Here is an 11,440-nt window from a genome sequence, read left to right as displayed (position 1 = left end):
CCCCCACCCGCCTGGCTTCTTACTTAACAACCAGAGCAGTAGGTGGCAAGCAAGGCCTGTCAGCTTCCTCCTCCTTAGTGTTGGCCCTTGAACTCAGAAAGGATGAAGAGGGTGGGTACAAAGCTAGAATCCATTGTTGCTGTCTCTTGGGCTCTGGCATCACCTGGACTCCCTTCCTTCCACCTCAACCATCTCAATAGGCACCAGCAACCACTGGCGGTTGTGCATATTAAATAATATTAACTATATTACAAAACACTTTAATTCATGACATGGAAACTTAATTCAGTGTGTGGCCCACGCGTTCTGTGTCAAATTATTTTTGTGGCCCACTTGGTCTGAGAGGCTGGATTGCCGTGCTATAGATAAAAGGCTGAGAAGCAGCCTTTATTAGTCAGTTTTACAACATACATCATATCTCAATAGACATTCATCTAAATCTAAATCTCTACTGAATTAGGGCATTTGATGAAATGGACTAAAATAACAAAAGAGGGCAAATGAGTAACGTTTTTCAGAAAATGGAGTACGTTCTGGAACAATAGGATAATGTGCGGTTTTAAGAACAATTTCAACAAATTTGGTGCTTCATTATGTCTTAAGCAGAATAGGCCAGACCTATTGCTCTATATGCTGTTCATATATATCTGTTCATATATATGCTGTGCTTAATTTGTTGTAAATGGTGTATTTGTGCTAGGAAATAACGATGGTGATGATGATAATCATAAATATTTCCAAGAAATCTACGTAAGTAAACATTTGCCAAAGGTAAGGGGGCCAAGCCCCATTTGGTATCCTACAATTTGAGCATGGAATCCACTTCCCATTTCAGGGAAGCTGACCAGCACTGTAAAGTCCTGTCCTGAACTTCCCACTGGAATGGAGCTGGGGGGAAGTAATGGCATATTGGCTGCCAAATCTATCCTAAACAGAAGCACTCCAAGCCACCGCCCACCTCTCTCACTTGGCCCACCTGTTCCCTGCTTCTCTCAAGACTAGTCTTGTTGTTTACTTGTAGATTGCAAACCAGCACTTATGTGTCTTTGGCTCCAGCTTGCTTTGCATAAATATGATTTTTAGGTGTGTGTGTGTATTTTTTTTAAAAAAAACACCTAATTAATCTTATATTCATAAAGAATAGGCATGCTGCCGCATTGCTTGGGGGTGGGGATTAAGCTTGCATAGTTTAGCAAATGATGAGCACCACGTGGGCAGGGAAAGCAGAGCTTTGCCTGGCATTTTGAAGCCAATGGAAGTTGTTCTGAGCAGCCAAGATCAGGGTTGGGGTTGGGGAGGGCTATACAATGTTTTTTTTTTCCCTTTCCCCAAACAGTCTGTTTGTGGGAGATTGCCACATTGATTCTCTGGTGCCAAAAAAGAAGAAGCACAGATAAATGATCAGAAGGAACCAGAAGAAGAAACAAAGTGAAAGCATTCGCCAAGAGTTCCTTGCCATCTGTGTGACTGAGCCAAGCAAAAAGTAGCAGGAGGCTGGTGCTCCAGTCAGTGCCAGCTCATGGGTCACTGCAGTGACTGTGTGTGAGGGGTTTTATGGGGGGGGGGGGACCTATATAAATCACATATCCTAGCTTCCATCTCCATAAACACATTCCCTCCTAGATATCAGAAAGACTTTCCATAATTCTCCATTCTTTGGTAGGCATGTTCTCAGCCATCCCATAAGTGATTTTAAGGTGCATCCACACTGTCAGTATTCTGTGGAAGTGATTGAATTACAGTACATACCATAAATTTAAATGTGTGCAATTAAAGCACTCTGGCCCAACAATAAGTCTTTTTGTGGTTTGGAAAGAGACGGGGAAATGCAATAAAAAGTATGAGCTAATGATCCATGGGGGACGGGGGTGGCGCTGTGGGTTAAACCACAGAGCCTAGGGCTTGCCAATCAGAAGGTTGGCGGTTCGAATCCCCGCAGCGGGGTGAGCTCCCATTGCTCGGTCCCTACTCCTGCCAACCTAACAGTTTGAAAGCATGCAGTGCAAGTAGATAAACAGGTACCACTCCAGCGGGAAGGTAAACAGCGTTTCCGTGTACTGCTCTGGTTTGCCAGAAAGTGGCTTAGTCATGCTGGCCACATGACCCAGAGATGAACGCCGCAACCCCAGAGTCGTCCGCAACTGGACCTAACGGTAAGGGGTCTCTTTACCTTTTTAATGATCCATGGATAGAAAGACATAACCTCCAAACAAAAAGATCAGGATGAAGGCTTCCATGTAACCTTTGTGGAAGCATATTAGGATAGATGTGCAATAAACAGGTCATTAGGGGAAGTCTTTGTTTTGCATCTATTCCCCTTTTTTCAGACCTTCTTTCAATGCATGTGGAGGGGAGATAGTATGGCAATGACAACAACTACAATTTAATACCTACTCTTTGCCCTACAGTGTGTTACAACAATTAAAACACAACATTAACATGAAAGCACAATATTATACAATATTAAAAACAGTTTAAAACAACTTAAAATTTGAAAAATAAGGTGAGACCTAAAAATATGCTTCTCAACAGCTTGATGTCACAAACTGGTTGGACATAGAGGAATGGTGGGAGGAATCAGCTGGGGAATTCCGAAGGGACGAAAGCTCAGAGCCAGGGGATTGGTGGTGGGAGAAGAGGGAGAAGACTGAGAGGAGGAATCTGAAGAAGTAACATGGATTAGTGAGTGGGGGAGTCTGTGGCAAGGAGAAGTCCAGAATCAGGGGCAGAAACTAAAGCAGGAGAGAAGGGAGGCCAAGAGGCAGAGATGAGTCTGGCTGGTGATAAGACACAGGTGTCTTCTTGTCCTGCTACAGCAAGCTTACCTTCCCCCCTGTCTCCCAGAACTAGGAGAGGTGTGAAGAGGGCATAGGAGATGTTAGCTTCACACAGGCACAGTCTCAACAAGATTGGATTAACCATTAAGCAAAATAAGCAGGTGCTTAGGGCATCAATGGAAGGGGGTACCACAGAAATTTTCCATTGTCAGATTTTTTTACACTAATGGTCAACAATTGCTCAGCTGAGCATTCATTTTCTTAGCTGAAGTATATTTTAAAAAATCTCAACGGAACAACTATGCAAGAAGACAGGCTGGATGCCTTATCTCTACTAAGTTTAGAAGCAGATATGTTACGTAAGATCAGTTTTGAGGATCTGATCAAAGACTTTGCAATTAGAAAATGTAGGAGAAAAATTGTCATATATAAAGTGGAAGTATACAAAAACAAACATTATTTTCCATCTTACTGTAGGTTTTGTTTCAGTTCAAAAAATAAAATTTTATTTTATGGTTTATTATTTGTGGGGGGGTGGGGGGTGGTTAGGGCCTCTAAAGGTCTTAATCCGGCCCTGAGTATCAGATTACATGGGGAAAACCCTTGAGAGGAGGGGACTTAGGCAGTTGTGGGGATGCAGGGACCTTCAGTCTTAGCAACCGCTTCATGGGGGCAAAATCTGCTGGAGATGAGTTGCTGTGCTCATTAGGCCTGACATTCCTGTTTTTGCTTACAAAGAGCTTCCAACTTGCTAAGTGTATTTTACTGCTGGCTTGCTCCTGTCACCAGGGTGATTTCCATAACAGTATCAACTATCTGTTTTACACCTGGAGTGGCGGGGGAGACATAAGCCATGTGTACGTAGATTTTCTCAGGCTGCATGCACACATTCTGATCTCCATTGCTGGGCCTTTAACCACAAGGTTCCATTCCCCCCCCCAACAAAAACTCTGATTTTCCTGATTACAGGCAGTTTCTGAATCCATTTTCATAAAACTCTTTATCAAAAAATTCCTCCACTCTACATCCACCGCCTTTCCCTCCCTTCTTCCAACCCATCACGAGGTGTAAAATGAATCCTCTCAGGCACAATAATATGTCATGTCCATCCCCATTTCAAACACACTCTCTTGCCCACCCCGTCAACTGTTTTCTTACTTAATGGAGAATTTTGCTTCATTAAAATTAAGCCTCATTTCATACTCATCTCCTTCTCTCTCTCTTTCCCTCCTCTCAGAATTGAATGTGATCTCCATCATCCCTGGGCTTCTTTAAATTAAAAAAGGAAAGAAAAAAAAACTCCCTCTCCCTTGCTGCTTTTATAATCAAGTCTGTATCTCGCCACAAAAAAATAAGATAAAAATCTGCTTTCTCTCGTACCTTTCTTTGCTACCTAGCTAGACTTAAGTCACTCTGCTCAAAGCAAAAGCACTCTGGTGACCTTGCCTCATTTATTGTCCTCTTCTTAATCGAAGGAGTATTTCATTCCAAATAAAGAAAGACCTTTTCCTGCCACTAATTTCCTCAAACCTTTTTTTAAAAAAACATCCAGCTCAACAGGCCCTTTCTTCTTCCGCTTATCAGAGTTGGGTTAGTGGGGAGGGGGAGGGGATCCATTTACAGGGGACTTTAGGGGAGCTGCTAAGGAACTTGAGGCTGTGAGCAAGACTTCATTATTCACAATGGAAGAAAAAGGCAGAGGGAATCATTAAGTGGGCTATTCCTTCGGCGATGCCAATAGTTTAATGACAGCAGCAAATACTCAATGAAGCATCAAAGAAAATTCTCTAGCCCAGCCTTTTCCAATCTCAAATTCCAGATGCTGCTGGACTCCGAGTCCCACCAGCCCCGCCACCATGGCCAATGACCATTAATGATGGAAATTGTCCATCAGTCATCCAACAACATCTGGGGAACCAAGTCTGGGGAAAAGCTGCCAATTATATGGGTTGGGCCCAGGATACCTTAAGGATTGCATCTTCCTATATGAACCTATCCAGGTGCTAAGATCTTTGGGTGACCACCTTCTATTGGTCCAATCAACATCATGCATCTTGGTTGATGGTGGCATGATAGAGATACTTTTTCTGTGGCTGCTTCCATATTGCGGAATTCCCTTCCAAGAGAGATTAGCCTGGTTTCCTCCTTGTTATCCTTTCACCAACAAGCTAAGACCTTCCTGTCCAGACAGGCCTTTGAAAACAAAGGTGCAGACAACGTTGATCTCTGGGCTGCTGTCATGGCAAACCACATTTTAATTGCAGGTTCTAAATGTGTTCTGATACATTTATAAACATTGTAAGCCATCTTGAATCCCAGCTTGGGAGAAAGGTCGGATACAGTATAAATATTAAATAATAACAATAGCAATTCAAAGGCCAGTTTCATAGGTAATGAGCTGGTGACCCAACCTGAGGAGAATGAGAAGACACTGCAGGGCTCTCTGTCTTCAAGAAGTTGGGCTCTCTAAGTATGACTAGCATTGGATGCAGCCCTTGTTCTACAGTATTCTATCCTAGCTTCCAAACCAGTCACAAAGGCAGCCTCACACTGAGTGTGCTACAGTAATTACCACAAGGGAGAATCTACCCCTGCCCTACAAGTAGACACCTCTCTTGTATCAACCAAAGGTGTTGATGAGCATTCCTGCATTAGAGGCCACCTGGGCTTCAAGTGACAACAGTGGATCTGGGAATGCTCCCAGATAGTGTACTTCCTCCATCAGAGGAAACATAAAAGGAATTATTTTGCTCCTTCCCTTGACTCCTGTTGTTTTTAACTGCTGTATTTTGAGATAATACAGGATGTCTGTTTCTTCTTTGTAAGCTGCCTAGAGAATTTTATTGATGATGGGTGGTTGTTATTCTTATTTATTAAAGTGATATTATCTAGCAATGCATTTGCCTTCACGTTTCCTTGCCTGGACCATTCAGTGAAATCAACTTCTTTTTAATCTTCTGTAAAGAGGCTTCTTCAAGGGTTAACAAACTTTGGTTGTATTGTCTGAAGTCAGATTAAAGACAAAAGTTACAATTCCTACAGCTTCTGCATTTCTTTCACATCTCAAAAAAAAAAAAAGAAGAAGAAGAATCAGGCATTGAGCTTTACTCTCTCCCTCCACTACCCTCCCCAGAAACACCCTAAGCACAGCTGGGAGCTGTGAATGACCCAGAACTGGGTTTGATCTGTATTCCATCCCCACCCTAGCACTTAGCCTGCCTTGCGGATTCTGCAGGTGCAAAAGATAGCTATCTCACAGCAGGGTTCACCTAGTCTGAGGCTGCTGATTTCACTAGGCTTTTATCTCTCCCTCTCTCGTCCCCTCGCACCTCTGTCATCACTCACTCCTCTTTCAGCTACCTGGGGATTCTCTCCACCTGAGGGGTACTTAACATTCTGCAGTACTCAAGGCCAGGCCGCTTGTTAGCTCAAATGCATCTGGATCTAGAGCGCAAGACAAATTGCTACTTCATTATGGAAGCTGAGTCTCTAATCCATTTCATTTATTCTCTCCCTTGCCCCCACCCTACTATGCTTGCAAAAACAGCACATGTGCAGGCAGGAGACGGGAGTCAAAGGGGACACGTTAAAGATTCATTTATCGAACGAAAAACAACCCAAACCTGCAAGCCTTTGATATGATGGCGATTATTTCTTCATGTTCCTTTGCTACCTCCCACATGTGTGAATTCACAGTCTTCTTCTTCTTCTTCTTCTTCTTCTTCTTCTTCTTCTTCTTCTTCTTCTTCTTCGATCACTCGTAGCCGAGTAAGATTGTCTTCCATAAACATGACTTTGGGTTGGGTTTTTGGAAGAATCCTGTGCGTGATTTTGTTTTACTGTATGTGTGTAGATCAGTGCACGCTGACCAGTGCACAGTCTTCGCAGTAGGGCTCTGTTCCGATGGCATGAAGTAGTCACGACAAACCGGTAGATTCCTATCTGCTGCAGCCTTCATCCGCCTTCACAGCCGTGGTAACAGACCACTTGTTATCACCCACCTGTTCTGCAGTACCTCGGCATTAAAGCTCAGCACATAAGAGTCATCTTTAGGGATGGGTGCATCTCTCAGTTTCACTTTCTCTCACTTTCTCATTTCTTTTTCTCCATTTCAGATTGCCTTTTCTGAATCAGTTTGCTATTACACACACACACACACACACACACACACACACACACACACCCACACATAAAAATCCTATGCACTTTAATGCAGATTTCTCCTTACCTGTGGAATTTTGTAATGTTCGGGGGGGGGGTTGTATGTGTATTTTGATGGAAGAACTGCATCATAAAATTTGGGGAAGTGTGGATTTCAAAGACTGGTTGTGTTTTACTTTGTGTACTGGTTTGAGTAGCACGAGTGAGTTAGTTTGAAATGAAAATAGAACAAATTCCTCACTGTTCCTATTGTTGCCCATCTAATTTAATAATCTAGATTATTATTTTTTGTGCGGGGAGCCGTGTTTTCTCAGCCCTGAAACCAAATTGGTTGGAGACACTGGGATTAGAACCTTGGACTTCCTAAACACATCAAGTTTTCAAAAAGAGAGAGATGGAAACAGTGTTTAAAACTTATTTTGGCGGATTGGAAGTCAATGATAGCTGGAAACAGGAGCAAGTCATTTTGTCATGGTCTCAGATGTTTGAAATGTATCAGATGTTTCAACCGAGTTCCAAATTTGCTCCAAGGTAAAAAATAAATAAATAAATAAAATACTGTGCTAAACCACACATTTTGTGTAGTTTTGTGATTGCATGAGTTTGTTTGTTTTTCAAACACCCTTGGGGAAAACAATAACAGAATTACACATAATGTGTAGTTTGGGCTGCAACAGAATATTTGAATTATGTGGCTGGTGAGAAACACAGTTTGCTTGTTACTCGGACACCAGCAGTTAAGTTGCTATCTTAACAGCAACAAAAGCCTGCCTGCTTGTGACCTGGAAGAGTTTGTTTTCTCCCACTGAATGCAACTGTCTAGATGACAGTCTGCAAATGCTGCAATTTCACAGGTCTTCGAGCACTTAATTTGTCTCAGAGGTGATACTTAAACACCAAGATTGGCATATCACCAGTGACAGGCTGTCTCTGTCTGAAAGAGTGTCTCTGTGCCAACCACCCAGGGCACCAGCAGCTATGCCAGCTGGCCTGTGCCCCCAGCAAGGAAGGGGGGAGGTGAAAAGTTCATGTTTATTAGCTGTGCCTACCACCAGCCATGCTAATGTGACAAAGTGGCTCCCTTCATCAAAGATGGCACATTAAACTTTTAAAAAATTTGGATGCTGGGAGGCTGTAATGTTCCTTCCTACAGCGTATGGAGAGGCGATTACATAAAAAGTGTTCTCATTAGTATAGATCCAACAGTTACTGCAGCCCAGTAAGCTTTTCCCGAGAGTGCTTCCCAAAACATTTAGCATCTAGTTGGGTTCTTCAGTGCAAACCTAAATGCTAGTTAGTTGATTAATTTTCTGTTTTAGTTGATTAAATTTGCATATGTGTTAAAGCCATTTGCTTGAAGCAGGAAGCAGGTTTCCATTTCTTTTTCAGAGATGATAAATGAATGTGCCATAGAAGCAAACACTTTAGGAGGCATTTATTTCAGTAAGGTGGAAGTGGAAAACCTTTGGCCCTCCAGGTGCTGCTGAACTAAAGTGTGGATGAGCCCCAAGAGCTGCCTAAGAGAGAGCTTCCACCAGTCAGAAGTGGCACTAAATGGGCCAATGGCCTGAACTTTGTACAAGGCAGCCTCATACATTCAGAGCTCCCAATGCTTGTTCTGTAAACCAGCTTAATTTTCCCAGAAGTATTTCACATGCATATCATTATTGAGATTCCACTTTGGTCACCAGCAATGCCAGTCCAGAAAGAAAGAAAGAAAGAAAGAAAGAAAGAAAGAAAGAAAGAAAGAAAGAAAGAAAGAAAGAAAGAAAGAAAGAACCAAAGCTCAGTAGCAGATTACATGTTTTGTATGAAATAGCACAATCCCTACAGTACAGATGTCCCCCCCCATTTATTCAGGGGTTACACTCTGGGGCCCCACACACATAAGTGAAATCATGTAAATTGGGGACCAATCTCTACAAAGCCTCTAAATGTCTATTCCTCCCTGCTTTCCAGCTCTCTCTCTCCTGCTCTCTCTCAACTCAACTCCCTTCAACCAGAGTTGAAGCTCTGGGGCTGGCTGGAGGATGCACAGAAAAGTGGTGACTGCTGCTGCGCTACCACATATGTCAGCTGCTCAGTGGAGAAGCTGCTCAGCCTAAACAAAGCCCTGCTGCGCCTCTAGTCTCTTTGGAGCTTCTTCCACCCTTATTGTTGTCCTCTTCGGACTCTGGGAAAGGTCTTCTCACAAACCACAAGGACGCTCCATCTCTCTCCTGCCATTTTCTGGTATGATTCTATTTATTTCCTGGCGCCCCACACATACATGCTCATTCACGAGGAGAACACACGTAAATGGGGGAAATGCCTGTAGTTCAGATCGACCCACCCACTCAGAGTCTACAGTTCAAAGGACCAGGTAGTGGGTGATTGAGGAGAGACCTTGGAGAGCCACCAAGAGGTCAGCATGGACAATAACTGGACAGATGGACAAATGGTCTGAGATAGCAGGAGGCAGCTTCCTGTGTTCCTTTGCAGGCTATGTCTTTGGGCATCGTTTCTTTGGGCACATTCTCAATTCACAGGGAGTGACTAAGAAGCCCAACAGGCTTGGCCAGTGAGCTGTGTAATGCAATATGTCCCAAGATACCATACAATACACAAGTATCCCTTGGAATGTGCCCTGGGGTTCTCTGGACGAAAACACGACATAGAATAATGTAGTTCCCTACAGGTTGAAAGTCAGTAAGTTCCTCATGATCCAGTCTGAGTCAAAGCAACTGCCTCCTGCTCACTGGAGCTTACTGCGGGACCCAGCACACATGGCTGTGCACAGGCCAGCGGCTGCAGATAAAGAAAGGCGATCTCTCGTTTTAATTAACTGAGCTTTCATTTAAGAACAAACAAAGGCCATGTTTGTGTGCTGACAGCTGGCCTCCCTTCTGGGTCAGATAAGGCAGCAAGTCATTGCCTCAAAGCTGCAAGACAGGCCAGGAGACAATCCAAGAAGCAGGGATGTGGGGAAAGGCAGGCTCAGCTTAGGCGTCAGCTGTCATGGCTTGTTTTTCTGTACAGCGTTAAAGAGCAGCAACAGAACTAGTTCCCCAGTCGTTTTGCAGAGCTGAGAGATCAATGGGGAGAGACGCTTTTGGCTAGGATTTTTCTGTGGCAAATATCAGTGTTCAAAGCAAGCAGGTCAGCAATGCCCCAGGGGTCCAGAGAGAAGAAAGAAGAGAGAGAAGCCTCTTACACAAGCATCTTAACTTACATCATGTTGCACTTCAAGCCATCGCCTTTTCCCAGTTCCACAAGATTAGGTTGCCTCAAACAAGGGGTGCTTGCTTGCTTTGCAGATGCTCTCGGTGCATACCCTCCTTCCACTACAAAGAAGCAGATCTATTTTCTCTCGGCTCAACAGTCAGGCCAGGGAAACTGAAGCCTGAAGGCCATTCTTGGCCCATCAGAGGATCCACACCTTCCCACCCATCAGCTTATGTCAATCATGGTGCCATCTGATGGGAGCAAGGGCAGGATTAAATCCTGTGTTGGCTGTGCATGCCTGTTCCCAGCAGAGAACAGTTATGCACAGCCAAACTGAGCAGGAGCTAAATCCCACTTGGTTGGGCAGGAATCCAGAAGGGGTGTGCATCAGAATCAATTGCTAAAAGGGAGGGGTTTTATCACTGTTTAATATAAGGTTCCATGAAAACCTACAGATGATCCTAAATCGATGGGCTGGCGGGAACCTTCACTTTTAGCAGGCAGTTTTGATTCACAGTCTCCCTGAATCAGAAAGTAGTTTGTCCCATAATCTCCTGTTAGAATGCTGGAAGAGAGGAGGCAAAACAAAAAGCTAAAATGTATTCCTTCATAAAATTATGTATAGCAGCTCTCACTTTACTTGCCCGTTACAGCCAGAAGAAAGTCTATAATAATACTTAGCATTTATATAGTGTATTTTGAGAGTCCAAAGTGCTTTACATACATTATCCCAGTAATCCTTACAGCAGCTCTGTGAAGGAGCCCAACTTCTGTGATCCCCACATTGTAGATGGTGTCAAGGTTCAGTATGAATGGAATCTGGCTAAAGGCCAATACCCAATACCAGATTAAACCCCCTAGGCAGTCAGAATCTCTCCCCCCCCTCTCACAAATTATCTCCTAATGCTTGCAAATATTCTACTATGATCTGGAGTCAACAGAAACTCACAACACACTAAAACAGAGAAAGCTTCGCATCTGGAGCCATGTGTTCTAGTGGGAAAACACTGGAGTCAGAAAGCTTGATTGTAATTTTATTTCAGGATCAAGTCATGGGTCCCCTAAAAGGTGTGGGGCCCATAGGCCAGTGCCTACTCTACCTATTTGGTAATCTGGCAATGCCAACACCCCACTAGGGCTCTCTGAACCTACTCCTCCTCTTCAATGTGCAACCTGCTTCCTCACCTGCTCCTTGCTTTGCCCCAGAAGCGAGGAGCATGCAAAGGACTGCAGTGATGAGATGGAGGGAGAGGAGCGGCCAGTGCCTGTTTCCTCATTGGCTCCATCTGTCAAGCAAG

The 11,440-nt window shown here is 43.8% G+C and overlaps 1 protein-coding gene across 5 annotated transcripts in view; it reads right to left on the bottom strand.

Moving 5' to 3' along the window:
* OPCML (opioid binding protein/cell adhesion molecule like) overlaps positions 1–11,440 on the bottom strand; it is a 775,348-nt gene that overhangs the window by 644,583 nt on the left and 119,325 nt on the right. For 2 of the 5 annotated variants that reach the window (XM_088658033.1, XM_088658034.1), the window contains exon 1: positions 10,150–10,275. The exons of the other annotated variants lie outside the window; for them this stretch is intronic. The gene's annotated coding sequence lies outside the window, so the exon portion shown is untranslated. Of the gene's footprint in view, positions 1–10,149; positions 10,276–11,440 lie in introns of those variants that run through there. 5 annotated transcript variants of the gene reach the window in all.

Source organism: Zootoca vivipara, chromosome 14 (assembly GCF_965207765.1).
Source record: "Zootoca vivipara chromosome 14, rZooViv2.hap1.1, whole genome shotgun sequence".
In the NCBI taxonomy this organism is placed as follows: Eukaryota; Metazoa; Chordata; class Lepidosauria; order Squamata; family Lacertidae; genus Zootoca; species Zootoca vivipara.
This window is presented reverse-complemented; position numbering and strand designations above follow the sequence as displayed.